The 16246-nt window shown below is 34.9% G+C and overlaps 1 long non-coding RNA gene across 1 annotated transcript; it reads right to left on the reverse strand.

Annotated features, from left to right (window-relative positions):
* Positions 1-749: 749 nt before the first annotated feature.
* On the reverse strand, positions 750-15575 carry LOC145968783 (uncharacterized). The gene is made up of 10 exons (XR_014437853.1): positions 15476-15575; positions 15099-15377; positions 14848-14990; positions 13509-14734; positions 12388-12635; positions 10757-11978; positions 8464-8633; positions 2637-2795; positions 997-2538; positions 750-894 (listed from the first exon to the last, which is right to left on the reverse strand). It is a non-coding gene; the product is annotated as an uncharacterized LOC145968783 (long non-coding RNA).
* Positions 15576-16246: the final 671 nt, after the last annotated feature.

Below are 16246 nucleotides of genomic sequence, written 5' to 3' on the forward strand. Positions count from 1 at the left end.
AGTCAAGCATCTTTCAACTTATTGTTCCTCGAAACCGTATTAACCAAATTTTGGAGGAGGCGCATGATTCTCCTTCTGGAGGGCATTTTAGAATCAATAAAACTCTGGAAAAGATCCGTAAGCGGTTTTATTGGGCCACTTGTGTAGGTATACAAGGAGAGTTCTAACTCAGGTCCTCTCAGGAGGGGTGAGGCGCGAGGGGATCTCAGCGGCGCGGGGGAATGACGTCACGCAGGATGGAGGGGGTTTTCGGTGGCGCGGGGGAATGACGTCACGCAGGATGGAGGGGGTTTTCGGTGGCGCGGGGGAATGACGTCACGCGGGACGGAGGGGATTTCGTAGGCGCGGGGGCTGCGGGGCGGGGCGGGGGACGCTTGTGTTGGATGTTTTATGACAAGTATAAACAATCATAAACCGATGTCCGATTGATAAACAGCGGTATTTGAAGAGGTTTGGATATTGAATTATTTTCCATATCTTTTTCTAGGAAGAATTGCAACGTATCAGCACCGATGTTCGGCTGCTTTGTACCCTTGCCGCGCGTGTGAGAGAGAACGATAATATCGCGTGCGAAAAGAACGCGTACGAGAGAGAACGATAGCGAGACTTATAATTAATGCGAGAGCACGCAAAGGATTGGAGCGCATGGGAAAGGCGTGTAAATAATTGCAATTTTTTTGAAATATAAATTTATTTAAAAATGTGTATGAGTATTACAAATTTTGTGTGTGTGTGTGTGTGTGTGTGTGTGTGTGTGTGTGTGTACTTAATAGTAAAATTATGTAAAATTTAAGAAATTAATAAAATATAGAAATAAAAAAAGAAAGGAAAAAGAAAAAAAAATGAATATAAAATAATGCGGACGGTGCGCCGGGTTGTAAGGGGAGGCAGCTCCTGAAACAGGAAAAACGCTACATTAATTTTATCTAAATTAAAAATAAAAAACTAATTTTATCTTAATAATTAATAACAAAAATTTTAAAAAGAAATATGTACCTTAGCCCCCTGGAACTGCAGAGCCGTGCCAGTATTCCTGTAACCATCTTCTTCTTTTCTCTTCCATTCTTCTTTGCCATTGCCGTATTCTCTCCTCTTCGATTATTCTGTTCTCTTCATATCTTATAACAGATAATTCGCAGATTTCGTCAGATAGGGACTCCATCCCGAAGAGCAGCCGCAGATTAAAAATGTCGAGATATTTCCATGATCCATTTACATCATTATCCTGGCGACTCTCCGGGGTGTCGCCCCATTTCTCCGCGAGATCGTGTCGCGCGTTCCAGCGCTCCGCCCGCACATTGCGTCGATGCTGTATGTTGATGAACCCGGGAATTTTGACATCATCGGGGTACTATAAAATAATATATTAAAAATACACATACACATACGCACAATTTTTTTTTCACAAAAACACTACCTACCTTCCAGACAAATACCACTTTTAGTATCACAGAAAATAAGAGCTCTACAAAACTCCTCTTCCAAAATGAAAAATTAAAAATAGAATCCATTTTATTTGCAGCGTAAGAAATAATCGCACACACGGTTAAACTCGCTGACGCTCTCCTCTCGGACGATACACGACTGAGATTGAAATCGAATGTTACTCTCCGCTGTAGGAATTATAAAGGTCTCAAAACTGGAAGGGTTACACTAGTGTACGAATATTTTTTACACCCACTGTATATATTAACCATTGTGATCCTTTCATGGTCTTTTTCTACGCTCGGTATAAACAATATGAACAGTATTCCTATGAAGAGAAATAGATCATGGAACCTTCTTCTTATGTTTTCTGTTTATGATACCAATGTTCGACTGCTATGTACCCTTGCCGAGCGTGTGAGAGAGAACAATAAGTGTGCGAAAAGAACGCGTACGAGAGAGAACGATAGCGAGACTTATAATTAATGCGAGAGCACTCAAAGGATTGGAGCGCAAGGGAAAGGCGTGTAAATAATTGCAATTTTTTTTTTGTTACAATTAAAAATATGTGGGTGATCTTAGGATATAAGAAATTAACGTTTCGCAGTTAGATAGCTCCGAGTTTATTTCAATCTATAAATTTGAGCGTCTTGTATACTATGTGAAGTCTTGTGTGTACTGTGTGAAGGCGCGATGTGAGCTGTCCGTAGATGCGCTGTAGACTCGTCGAAAGCGGGATACTGAATGAATCCTGGAAAACCAGGATTCGGCATGCACGATTCGGGAGAAAGTTTTATAATCGGAAAGATTCTCGGAGGGACGAGTGACCGTTGTGTAGGAAAAAACCGTGTGCTTGCCATATGTTAGTCGGCGATGTAAGGGATCGATGGAAGGCTGCGTAACATGCAAGGGTTGTAAAATTTACGAAAGTGAAAGCGGAGTAGGAGACAATCGTCCCTACGCGGTCAACGATGAGGGTGACGTAGCACATGTGTGTCGCTACAAATATATAATTTATTTAAATGTGTGAGTTTAATAAAATAAAGTATACAATATAAAAGAAAAATAATAATATATAAAATAGGCTGTCGGGCTATGTTGGGGAAGCCGTTTCTGAAAACAGAAGAAAACATATGCATTTCATTAGTTTAAATTATTTAATAATTTATTTTAAGATACTTTTGATATATAATAAATTAAAAGATACTTACAATGTTATCCATGACTAATCTATTTTAATTTGTGCAAATAGGGCATATGTTGCAGGCCAATATTTGATTCAAACATTTTCAGCACCCTGTGCATGACATATTTTCCACATGGACATAAGCTATGGTTCTATGTTCTCGAACAGAACTAGTTTCTTCAAACTGAAATGATAATTATAATGATCAGTTTTATTATAGAGAAATATATATATATGTTATGCCATTGATTCTTATTTTTTATTTTCATTCAAATTTAAAATAAAAGCGTTCTTATAATTCAAATGTAACTTTATTTTAATATTTCAGAGTAATAATGTTGATCATGTTTCATACGAATCGTTATGGTATAAGAAGTATTTTTACAGAAAGACTTAATATATGTTGCATTGCGATGTTTAGCAGCTTATATCCGTAACTGTACCATGCATACTACCGATTCTTTCAATTAATTACTATGCTTCTGTAAGTTATACTGGGATACTTGAGATAATTTTGGCGATATACATAATTTAACGTATTTCTAGCCATTTCTCTTTGCAACAAAAACACAATGCAAAAATTCCTAGTAAATAATAGTTGCTGTTTTCGAATTATAAATATTATTATTTGTATATTTCAAAACAAATAAATTTCTGTTTGCAGAAATATTTGTTACTTAAATTAAACTATAAAATTAAAAATCATTTATGTATTGGGAAAAATAATTAGTTAATTAATCTATATATGTTCAAAAACTATATAAAAATCCTAATTTAACTATAATAAATTTTGTCGAAATATATTTGTTGAATATGTATGAATCTTTGCTTCATTAAATTGCAATTCTCTCTATATCTACAATTAGTATATCTTAAATTCATATTTGATCAAAAATAAATGCATAGGCGAAAGTGAAAGTAAAATAAGTAACATAAAATTAAAACATATAAGTAGATAAAAATATATATATATATATATATATATTATAAGAACGACCAGAAATGTAAAACTTACTGCTCGCATATGTGTTAAATTAAAATTAAAATTTGAATGGTGTAGACTTCATTGCCGGAGCGTTTAAAATTAAATAAAATGAATCCACTATATATAAACTCAAGTTACAAATTTTATTTATCTGTTTTGATAAGTCCTCATATATTTTGCGAATCTTTATTAATTCTTTTGTAATATTGCATAAATAAATAATAAAAAAAAAAATAAGATAAGATAGCAAAAATGAAAAGAAGGAGTAGAGATATAGTAGATAGAAAGGCAAAAAAAATTAAGAAAGGAATTCTGCGGATCTATTAATAATTTTTAATAACTGAATGTGTATTCTCTTACACTGCATTTAATCACAGTGTATTAAATAAAAAATTGATAGCATTCGATCGATTTGCATTTCGATTTCGTTGAAAAATTAGTTTCCATTTTTTTTTTTTATATGTTCCGCTTTATTATATGATGGGCATTAACCATAAGTTTTATAAGCAAAAAAGAGAATATGAAATCAATAATCTATCTCTTTAGCACATACATGTATAAATTTTGTCTAATTGAAATAAAAAAGTTCCATATTTATATCAGTCACGTAATATTTTTAAGGAAATCACAAAAAATTAATGAAATATAATCAAGCAATTATTGAATATGTCATATTGAAGTGTATGCTAATATCATATTCAAAAAATTACATAATTATAAAAAATATATAATAATGAATAATAAAATAATATGTAATAAATCTTTTATTAAAAATAATTTATAGGCAAAGAAATTTAATTAAAATCATAAAATGCCAGAAAAATTATTACGCTATCCGAATCGTTATGTGGAATATGTAGTTTAGGCAAATACGCTTATTGTTTGACAGAATAGAATGTTAGAATGCGCAGCAATTTCTTTCTAATTAGTTTTTAACTTCTTGCGTTTTACAAAAAAAAGTATCTTATATATGTGCATTTATATATTACTTCAATTTTCTCTCTCTTGTTTGATATATTTATTCAAATCTTATCTTCTTATCTTCTTATCTTCTTAACAATACAAAACAATCACATCTTCTCTGTTAAGCATATAATAAAAGTAGAGGTAATATATTTCTACTGTATGGTACAGTAACTTTATGGAATAATATCTTCCAGTACGTTGATAATAAGACATCGTCAGTATTCACTATAGTGGTTACTACATAATATTGTACCAGTGAGTACAATTTTTAGCATATTAAGTGTATTTATTCGTTACAAAAATTTTCTACAAGCAGTATACGACTAATTAAAAAAAAAAAAAAAAAAAAACAAGTCAACATTGTTATCGACGTGTAAATAGGAACGGGTGATATTTGGTTTTCTCAAGATGCCTCGATTACTAAGGAATTATTCAAAACTCTTTGTTTTGGAGAAACTGAAATAAGGAATGAAATAAGGAATCGTGTTAAGAATGGAATGAAATATACAGCTCAGACTTGATAAACGGTTTTTTAATTTTAATTTAGACGCACGCTTCTATTTAGAATCTATGCAATTTAAATATAATATATTTTTGAATGTTATTAAAGATCGTAAACTTACATTGTATATTTAATATCTTAACAATAAAATATGCATTTTTTAAATTTGTATGATTATGTACAACTATTTTAAAAATTATGAATTTTAATTTGTTAGTTTTATAATTTTATTAAAAAAATTATTATCATAATATGAAATATGCGACAGTGTCTCAACACTATACTTTCTATGCACTAATTTTAAAATCGTAAAAATGCTTCAAATTATGCTTTTTACCAATTATATCCCAATCACTCTTGATTTAATTTTAAGCTATGCAATACTCATTTAAAAGAAGATTCTTTTTATTTTAATGAAAATGTATATTATATCCACTTCACTAATTTAATTTTCGTTTAATTAATTGAGACGACCAAAATAAAATTTATTTAGTGCAATTATTTAGGGTGCAGTGCTATTAATTAATCGCTAAATCAATTTTTAATTGAATTCAATGTTTCATACCTAGGATCTAAAATTCAAATATTTCCGGCGAAATGGATGATTCAAAGATAAATGCAAAAACAAATATAATCTTATATAATCTTATATAATATTTAAATAACAAACTACTGTCAATATGAAGTGAGATATGCACAGAGCATTAAAGATATGAAATGCAAATTTACTAGGTTTGTAAAAATTTTGTAATTAATTAAAAAAATAAACATCTATTATTTTTAGAATTTTACTGTGGAAAATAATGTTTATGGCTGTCGAACGGCTATCGAACGGCTATCGAACGGGTCAGGAACGGCTACGAACGGCTAAGGAACGGCAACGAACGGCTACCGAACGGGTCAGGAACGGCTAAGAACGGCTAAGGAACGGCGACGAACGGTTATCGAACGGGTCAGGAACGGCTACGAACGATTATGTAACAGCTATCGAAACAACGATGGATTGACGATCGAGAATAACAGAGATAGCGAGGAAGAAGAAAAACGGCAACGAACGGGTCAGAAACGATTGCCAACGAGGCTGCGAACGGGTCAGAAACGACTGTAAACGAGGCTACGGACTACTTAGAAACGACTACCAACAGGGCCAATTACGGCAACAAACGGCTGCGAACAGCTATTGAACGGCAACGAACGGGGCAGGAACGGCTATCGAACGGCAACAAACGGGGCAGAAACGGCTATCGAACGGCAACTAACAGCTATCGAACGGCAACAAACGGGGCAGAAACGGCTATCGAACGGGGCAGGAACGGCAACTAACAGCTATCGAACGGGGTAGGAACGGTAACGAACGGCTATCGAACAGGTCAGAAACGGCTATTGAACGGGGCAGGAACGGCTCAGAAACGGCTATCGAACAGTAACGAATGATAAAACGCACGGTGATACTCGGGGCACACATCGTTTGATCGACGAATCGAAACAACGATGGATCGGCGATCGGGAATAACCGAGGAAGCGAAGAAACAACATAGTTTAGAGAAAGTTGGTGAACGAATTGCACGCGCCGGCGAGAAAAAATTTTCCCCGAAGACATGTCATAGTGCGGGGGATACGATGACCTGTGGCAAGCTAACATTGTCGAGATGCGTCCGTACTCTCGTTTCAACAGAGGTTACCACTACATACTCACAGTCATCGATGCGTTGAGCAAGCACGCGTGGGCCGCACCACTCAAGAGTAAAGGCGGAAGCGAGACAGCTGATGCTATCGCTGAGATAATTCGAAATAGCAAAAGATGTCCGAAAAACTTACAGACTGATATGGGGAAGGAATTTTATAACGTTGACGTGCAACGGCTCATGCGGAAACATGACATCAATCACTATTCTACATATTCAGTATTGAAGGCATCGATCGTTGAGCGATTTAATCGCACACTGAAAAACGACATGTGGAAGATGTTTACGCTGAACGGATCTTACAAGTGGATCAGCGCGTTGCCGCGACTCGTATCGGATTACAACGCGCGCAAGCATCGAACGATCGGTATGCGACCCGTCGACGTTACCCCTGCGATCGCTGAAAGACTCTTGGCTACTGTGTACAACCGTGTAAATATCGCGGGTCCGGCGAAATTCAAAGTAGGTGACTCGATACGCGTTAGCAAGTACAATTACAAAAAAATTATATTACAAAAGAATTAATAAAGATTCGCAAAATATATGAAGACTTATCAAAACAGATAAATAAAATTTGTAGCTTGAGTTTATATATAATGGATTCATTTTATTTAATTTTAAACGCTCCGGCAATGAAGTCTACACCATTCAAATTTTAATTTTAATTTAACACATATGCGAGCAGTAAGTTTTATATTTCTGGTCATTCTTATAATATATATATATATTTTTATCTACTTATATGTTTTAATTTTATGTTACTTATTTTACTTTCACTTTCGCCTATGCATTTATTTTTGATCAAATATGAATTTAAGATATACTAATTGTAGATATAGAGAGAATTGCAATTTAATGAAGCAAAGATTCATACATATTCAACAAATATATTTCGACAAAATTTATTATAGTTAAATTAGGATTTTTATATAGTTTTTGAACATATATAGATTAATTAACTAATTATTTTTCCCAATACATAAATGATTTTTAATTTTATAGTTTAATTTAAGTAACAAATATTTCTGCAAACAGAAATTTATTTGTTTTGAAATATACAAATAATAATATTTATAATTCGAAAACAGCAACTATTATTTACTAGGAATTTTTGCATTGTGTTTTTGTTGCAAAGAGAAATGGCTAGAAATATGTTAAATTATGTATATCGCCAAAATTATCTCAAGTATCCCAGTATAACTTACAGAAGCATAGTAATTAATTATAACATATATATATATATTTCTCTATAATAAAACTGATCATTATAATTATCATTGAGACGTGACATCGTAAAATTTTGGTGGCAGCGGTGGGATTGCCAAAGGACTGACGAAGATTTTCGCGGATAAATAAAAGCACGCGAATACATATACCTCCAAGATCTATCATTCAATCATGCCTAATACACGATCAACCGTTTCTGAATCAGGCGATACTGTAAGTCGCGCGGAACTAGAAATACTTAATAAAAGAGTAGCCGAGAAGGAGAAAATGCTGAAAGAACAAGCTCAAGCATTACAAGCTAAACAACGGGAATTAACTATTTTGCAACAAAATATTGAAAGTAGAAGCGCGGATGCTGGCAATGGACAGATTGATATAATACTAAATACGTTGCAGGAACAAATCTCTGCTTTGAGCTCTTTACCTTTCCAAATGGAAAATTTAAATCAACGTGTCGCTCAACTTTCTAATTTAAACGCAGACTTACCTCCTAACCAACAGACGACTTACGACCATATCCCTGTAAGAAACCCTCCTCATAGATCCAGTCCGACGGACACTTCTCCAATCCATCTTAAAGATGTAGTTGATTCAATTCCAAGATGTGATGGACACAATATCTCGGTCTTCCATTTCACCAAAGCGTGTGAACGAGCCCTAGAATTAATTCCCTGTTATCAAGAATATCATTTGGTGCAATTAATAGTTAATAAACTCCAGGGACATGCCTATACCGCTATAGAGGGCACAGAATACGAAACTATTATCGAACTTACAAAACGGCTGAAAAGTATTTTCGGCCCTAATAAATCTACTGATCAATATCGCGGTGAGTTAGCAAACATCTATATGAAACCGAATGAAAATATTTTCGATTACATTGGGAGAGTAAAAGAATTACGCACTGCTATCATCGACGGAGAGACTAGTCCCAGTGGATATATTGATGAAATTGTAAAACATCAAATTGAAATGAGCGTTAAAGATAGTTTCGTAAACGGTCTCCCTTCTGACCTATTAATCCGCATTAAGTTAGAAAGATATTTCTCGTTAGACGACGCTATTATATCCGCTATACAACTTTCTAAAACCTTAGAAGCAGAAAGTGCACGTAAACGAACCGTATCATCTTATAAACCTAATACTTCTCCCCGTGCGGATTTCACAAAACCTCCTCAACCCACTAACCAGTCATCAGATAATAACCCTCAACAATTGCCTCCTCGGAATAGCGCAACTCCTTTTATAAAACCCCTTATTCCCGGAATACCTGGACCTAACTTCCCTGCTGGGAAAATTTGTCGTTATTGCAAAGCCCCTGGGCACTTAATTGATGAATGTCGGAAACTCGCTTATAGACGATCGGTTGAAAATAATCCTTCACGATTCCCTATTAATAATAATCAAAATAATCCGGGAAACGCACAGAGCGTTCCGGTAATGACCGACGTCCACCGGAACGAAGCTCAAATCGGACGTCCTCAACAAACTCCAATAACCATTGTGCTACCTCAGACCTCGACAACTGTCCTATCTCCTGTACCGAACCAATAAACGAAGACGCAAAATATAATAGCTTACCTTCTGTCATTCTCTCTTCTACTGACTTAAAGAATAAATTCTCTTTCATGATCGATTCTGGCTCCGGTGTTAACTTAATAAAACAACATCTTATTAACGCAAATGTTATTATAAATAACGAAAAAACACTATCTCTTCAAGGTATATCCTCTAAACCTGTCCCTACCCTAGGCTTTGTCACTATTCTTCTACTTAACCGACCTACAAATTTTTACGTAATTCCAGACACAGTCAATTTTCCTCAGGACGGCATCTTGGGGAATGTATTTCTAAAGGAACGAATGGCTAAGATAGATTATAAAAACAAATTGCTACATTACGACGACTCGAGCATTCCGTTTATAGAAACAATTCTTATTCATATCAAAAAAAGATCTGTTACACCATTTTTTGTTCATGTTGCTAATTCCGAAAAACAATACGGATATATACCGCGCTGTATACCGTTTGAAAAGGTTTACTTCGGAGATGCTATTGTCAAGAACATTAATGGAAAAGCTTATTTACCTATTTTTAATACTTCTGAATCAGAATATGATATAGAGGTTCCCACGGTTGAATTACAGGACTTTGATTTCATATTCCCATGTAACGCCGTCAAATTCCAAGAGAATGAGACGAGTAAGGGAATTGGTAATTCTCATGATTTAAAAACGAACTCCTGTAGGAAAAACGATTTTAAGGATATCACCGCGACCCTAGGGCTCTCAGTGATCAGTAATCATTCTACAAACAATTCCGTCGCCAATACCCGAGGGTTATTGACGACTCAAAATAATTCCGAAAATCCTCTGTATTTCATTGAGACTCAAAATAATACTACTTTTGAGGAAGTCCACCGCGACCGCGTGTCCGCAATTATGCAGCTCCTGCGATTAGAACATTTAAATCCCGAGGAAGCTGACAATGTCAAATCATTAATTCTTAATCATTCTGATAGATTTCATCTCCCTCACGACAAACTTGAAGCTACTAACGTTACTCAACATTTCATACCTACTACGGACGAAATCCCCATCCATACGAAACAATATCGATTTCCCCCGATTCACAAGAACGAAATTAACAAACAGGTTAATGAACTCCTGTCTCATGATTTAATCGAATATTCTACTTCCCCTTATAATTCTCCTGTATGGATAGTACCTAAAAAACCCGATTCATACGGTAATAAAAGATGGCGAATGGTTATTGATTACCGTTGCCTTAATGAAAAAACAATAGGAGATGCTTATCCTCTTCCTAACATAACTGACATCCTTGATCAATTGGGATCTGCCAAATACTTCCCCGTCCTTGATTTAGCTTCTGGATTCCATCAAATTCCCATGGCTTCCAAGGATGCTCCCAAAACTGCTTTCTCAACTCCTTATGGGCATTATCAATTCAAAAGAATGCCCTTTGGTTTAAAGAATGCCCCTGCAACATTTCAAAGATTAATGGATAATGTTCTCTCCGGATTACAAGGCAATGAATTATTTGTATACATGGATGACATAGTCATATATGCAAGATCATTAAAAGAACATGAAATTAAATTTAATAAATTAATGCAAAGATTGCGAGACGCAAATTTAAAGCTACAACCTGATAAATGCGTATTCTTACGACATGAAGTAGCTTATCTCGGACACATTATCGGATCCGACGGAGTTAAGCCCGATCCAAATAAAGTAAAATCCATAGCCGAATTTCCTGTACCAAAAACCGCGAAAAATATTAAGCAATTTTTGGGTTTAGCCGGATACTACAGACGATTCATTCCAAATTTTTCTAAAACCGCTAAACCCCTAACCGACTTATTAAAGAAAAATAGCACTTTTAATTGGCAGTTACATCAAGCAGAAGCGTTTAATACATTAAAACTCTCTTTATGTTCCGAACCCGTACTTCAATACCCTGACTTTACTAAACAATTTATCTTAACTACCGATGCATCCGGATATGCTATCGGAGGAGTACTCAGCCAGGGACAAATTGGGAAAGACTTACCGATTGCTTATACTTCTCGTATTTTAAACAGTGCTGAACAACGTTATTCCACAATCGAAAAGGAATGCTTAGCAATAGTTTATTGCACTAACCATTTTCGACCTTATTTATACGGAAAAAATTTCACTATCATAACCGATCATAAACCATTAATCTGGCTTCATTCAATTAAAGATCCTTCCTCCAGATTATGGAAGTGGAGAACAAAATTGGCCGAATATGAATATAATATACAGTATAAAAAAGGAAGTTCAAACCATAATGCCGATGCCTTATCTAGAAACCCTCCTGCTAATTGTGTTGTACCCTTCTTCGTTGCTAATAACCCCGACGACTCCTCTAACGACTCTATTTCCTCCGAACGTAGATCTGATATAATTGAAGATGCATTATCTCCACTATCTGAATTCTCTCCGTACGACTCACAATCTGAAAATAATGAACACGTGTTAGAACGACCGAATATAGTAATACAAGAATATTCTAGCGACGACGAAATCAAGTATGTGACCTGCAAAAAGAAGCACGTCAAAATCTTATAAAATCTAAAGAAAGAAGTAAGCATTATTATGATAAAAATCTAAACCCTCAAAACTTTCGTGAAGGCTCATATGTATTTTTATTAAAAGAACCCGCGAAAGGGAAACTTTCCGATCAATATACTGGTCCTCATAAAGTCATAGAAATTTTATCTCACGGCAATGTTAAAATTATGGTCAAGAATAAACCTCGAATCGTACACATTAATAAACTAAAAATTTCTCATATCGAACCCGGATGAAAATTAATATACTATCTTTGGTTTCAGATATATTGGCACCGCCAACTAAAGCATTACCTTCTTTAACCACATATCATCATCTTCGTTTCTCCTATTGCATTAAATCTACTGTTATCGCAGAAAGGAACACAACTTCGTTATCAACTCCGTTATAACAGATCCTGTAATGCCCATGCCAGATTATTTTTCCTTCCAATGTATTGTCACCTGCTCTTAGATAAATCACCACACCAATGATTGTTTATGATAACTGTTCACAATCCATTATTACTTTTAGATCCTTACATGAACGCCAAACTTGTTACCTGAAACATTTAATTTCCCTCATTACTGCTTTAAATCAAGAAGGAAACATACATTAAAGAATAATTAATTTTGTCTTTCTGAAAATTTTAATTAGAATTTTGAAATGTGCATAGCAAAAAATTATAAATATACATCGCACCCTCTTTTAATTTCTTTTCCGAACTTATATGAAATAAAATGTGTACGCACCCCGACCTCGCAATTCACCGAATCACATAACAGAATTTGTAATAAATGTTACGAAGCTAGGAAACCGCTTGATTATGAATCAGAAATACTTCATGGTTTTCTGGATGGAAATTTGACTCCCTACAAATGCAGTATATATAAAAATGAAATAGTGGAAATGCGTTCAATCCTACAGTGCGACGATTGTTTTAGATCTTATGTACAATTTATTATCGATTTCAAAATATGTAACCCTAATAACATCGCACTCTTATTATATGACGTCAAATCACACAAAATCATATATCTTTTTGTTTATAACGATGAAACTCAATCCACTTCTCAAATTTCGGAATTCGAATCCCCACAATTATAAAATTTTAAATAACATAACTACAAAATCTCGTAAGATTGAGATGAAGAAACGAAAAGAAGAATGCGAGAGGGGCGATTGATTGGAGAAAGCATATGAGAATGAATACAGCGCGTATCAAATTACAAGTGTCAGGCCGTAATGCTAACGGCAAAAGGAAAGGGTCTAAGATATAAACAAAAGGATAAACATTTAGAGAAGGGTCAGTACGTTACTGGAACGCTCGAGGGAACGTCACAAGGAAATAAGACGTGAAATCATCAAGTAAAGTGAGGAAAATAAAATATATATATAATAAGAATAATAATAAGTAAATAGTAAAAGATATTACCTTCCTTTTTTTTAGAATGTGCATCCTAGTAGCGTACAAACCAAAGATTCACAAATTACTGCGAGATTACCCGGGGTTGTACGCAGTAAAATGCGTACAAAGAATTGGACGACAGATAATGTCCCCTGGGACCATATACTGCGCTGATTGCCCCGTCCACCCCTTACTTAATGCTCTCTCAGAACCTCTTCATCGCCATGAATTCATTGAAGGTCCTATCGCAGAGATTCGATGTAGAGCATGTAAAAAACCCCTGGAAACAAGAATCCAGTCGGTTTTTGGGTGCGAGCAGTGCTTCTCTGCGTATATAAGAGAGTACCGCCTATTAAGTGAAGTGGACTATTATGATATGAATAACATAAGTATATTCCGTTACGATGTAAACGCCAATCGCACCGTAGAATTAGGAGTGTTACCCGAGCTTCCTCCTCCTGAGAACTTAGACGAAATTCGGGAGGATATCTTAGAACCTTATTATATGACATAATCATTATTATTAAGTACTATATATATTCTCATTATAATCAATTGTAATTAAGATAATCAACTTTTACATATACATACACGAAAAATAAATAAATAAGAAATAATAATAATAATAAAAAAAAAACACAAAAACGTCCATTTAAAATTTTAAAATAAGATAAAATGAATAAAAAAACATACATTTTATAAGCTTCTACTTACACGCATGTATTCCAATATTAATCGCCTAATGCCTCATTTATTAATAATTAGACAAATTTAATAATTAATAAGTTCGATATAATATTAATAAAAAAGGAAAAATATATATATCAAACCTTTTATATACAAGAATAAGATAAATAGAAACAAATAAATATATACGCATTCTATAAGCTTTTACCTATATACATGTACTCAAACACCATGCATATTATAAAAATGTATTATTGCAAACATTATCATACTATAATGCCATGATATACCTCAATTTCTACTCCTCAACCCTGGCGAAAATAAGAAACTTTATAAAACGTTAACAACCGTTGAGTGGGGGTTTTCTGAGAGTTTATATGCTTTTCAAACTTTGTAAGAGCACTTACATAACGCTGTTGGGTTTTGAATGCTTATCAAACGCTGCAGTGTTGCAATTTTTGTTCTACAAACTCTTTACTAATCGTTTTTAAACTCTCGACGAACTTCCACAAACGTTCATGTAAACGCCAAACAAACGTCTCATTTTTGCCAGGGAAGGTAAATATCTATTAATAATTAGTAAAATTTAATATAGTATCGGAAAATATACATAGGAATAATAACTAAACTTAAATACGAATTATAGTTCATAAGTTACATAAGTATATTGTATAATTACAGAAATGTTAGAATATCTTGCGATAGCAATCCTTGTAGGGGCCACCAATGCCCTCATTGGATTTGATTGCGGCGGACAGCATCTAAATATTACTTCAGTATCCTTGCTAGATGTTGGCGAATGTAATCTCGATTATCGAAAACCTAACACAAGCGTTCAACTATTGCAACTCTCTGATTATAATCATGCTGAAGTTATCCAATGTAAGGTCGAAATATCGCGAACGATTTATTACTGCGGAATGCACTCACATGTCTCTGTAGTTCAGAATGGAAGAGCGGATTATATTCACGAAACTGAATACACGCAGTGCTTAAGGATGTTCCAGGATGGAACGCTCTCTCTCGGAGTTGGAAACCTCGTGTATGGACTAAAGGCCAATCAGACTACTTATCGCAGTCTCACCCTAGCAGGACGTCTCAGTAACGACGGAAGCTGTAAGGGTACTCAGTATTCCGACCCCTACGGAACCTGGGACGACGTCGTGGTTCAAGCCTCAGTCAAAATATCCATAAAATCTTCACACGTTCCTGTGCAATTAAATTCCGGGAAAATAATATTAAAATCCGGAACTGTATGTACGTTCAGTGAAAGTTTCTGTATTGATTCAGATGACGGATATACTTACTGGAAACCTGTACCTATGTCATCTTGTAATTTCCACCAATACGATGTCCTTTATGAAGGCCCAGCAACTGTAATCAAGGATGATATGACCGACTCTTCGTCCCCAATCATTTATAGTTTAACGACACAAGATATTACCTTTGCCCTCACCAAAACCAGAGAGCAGCCTTTGTGCGGATACACCTTACTGGGCACAGAACATCCAAAGTTATTTATTCTTGAAACCAAGGAGGGAAATACTTTCGTCCATCGAGGCATCATTCCGGTGGACAACTTAGACATCTTCGCCTACATGAATTCTAAATTCGTATATGTAGAGAAACATGTTCGCCATCAAATGACTTCCTTGTATCATAATGTTATGCAACAGAAATGTGAATTAGAAAGACAGGTTATAACTAACGCCTTGTCATTTGCTACCCTTCAGCCAGACGAATTTGCATATCGATTAATGAAAGGACCAGGCTATATGGCAGTGACGACTGGGGAGGCTACACAAGTTATAAAGTGCATACCTGTGGACGTTATAATAAGGAAAACTAAAGAATGTTATACCGAGTTACCTGTAACTGTACGTAACTCCTCATTTTTTCTTACTCCCAAATCCCGAATAATTACCAAATTTGGGAATCAAAGGGAATGCAGTTATGAATTACCCACCATGTATCGTATCGAAGACACCTGGGTGCAGTTCACACCTGACGCGCAAGTCAGACAATCAGCTCCGCAGCAACTACAATCCATGACAACCTTGTCCTGGAAGTACTTAACA

This window comes from Camponotus vicinus, unplaced genomic scaffold (genome assembly GCF_025532165.1).
Source record: "Camponotus vicinus isolate PSW18456_S1 unplaced genomic scaffold, iyCamVici1.0 SCAF_3, whole genome shotgun sequence".
NCBI classification, from domain to species: Eukaryota; Metazoa; Arthropoda; class Insecta; order Hymenoptera; family Formicidae; genus Camponotus; species Camponotus vicinus.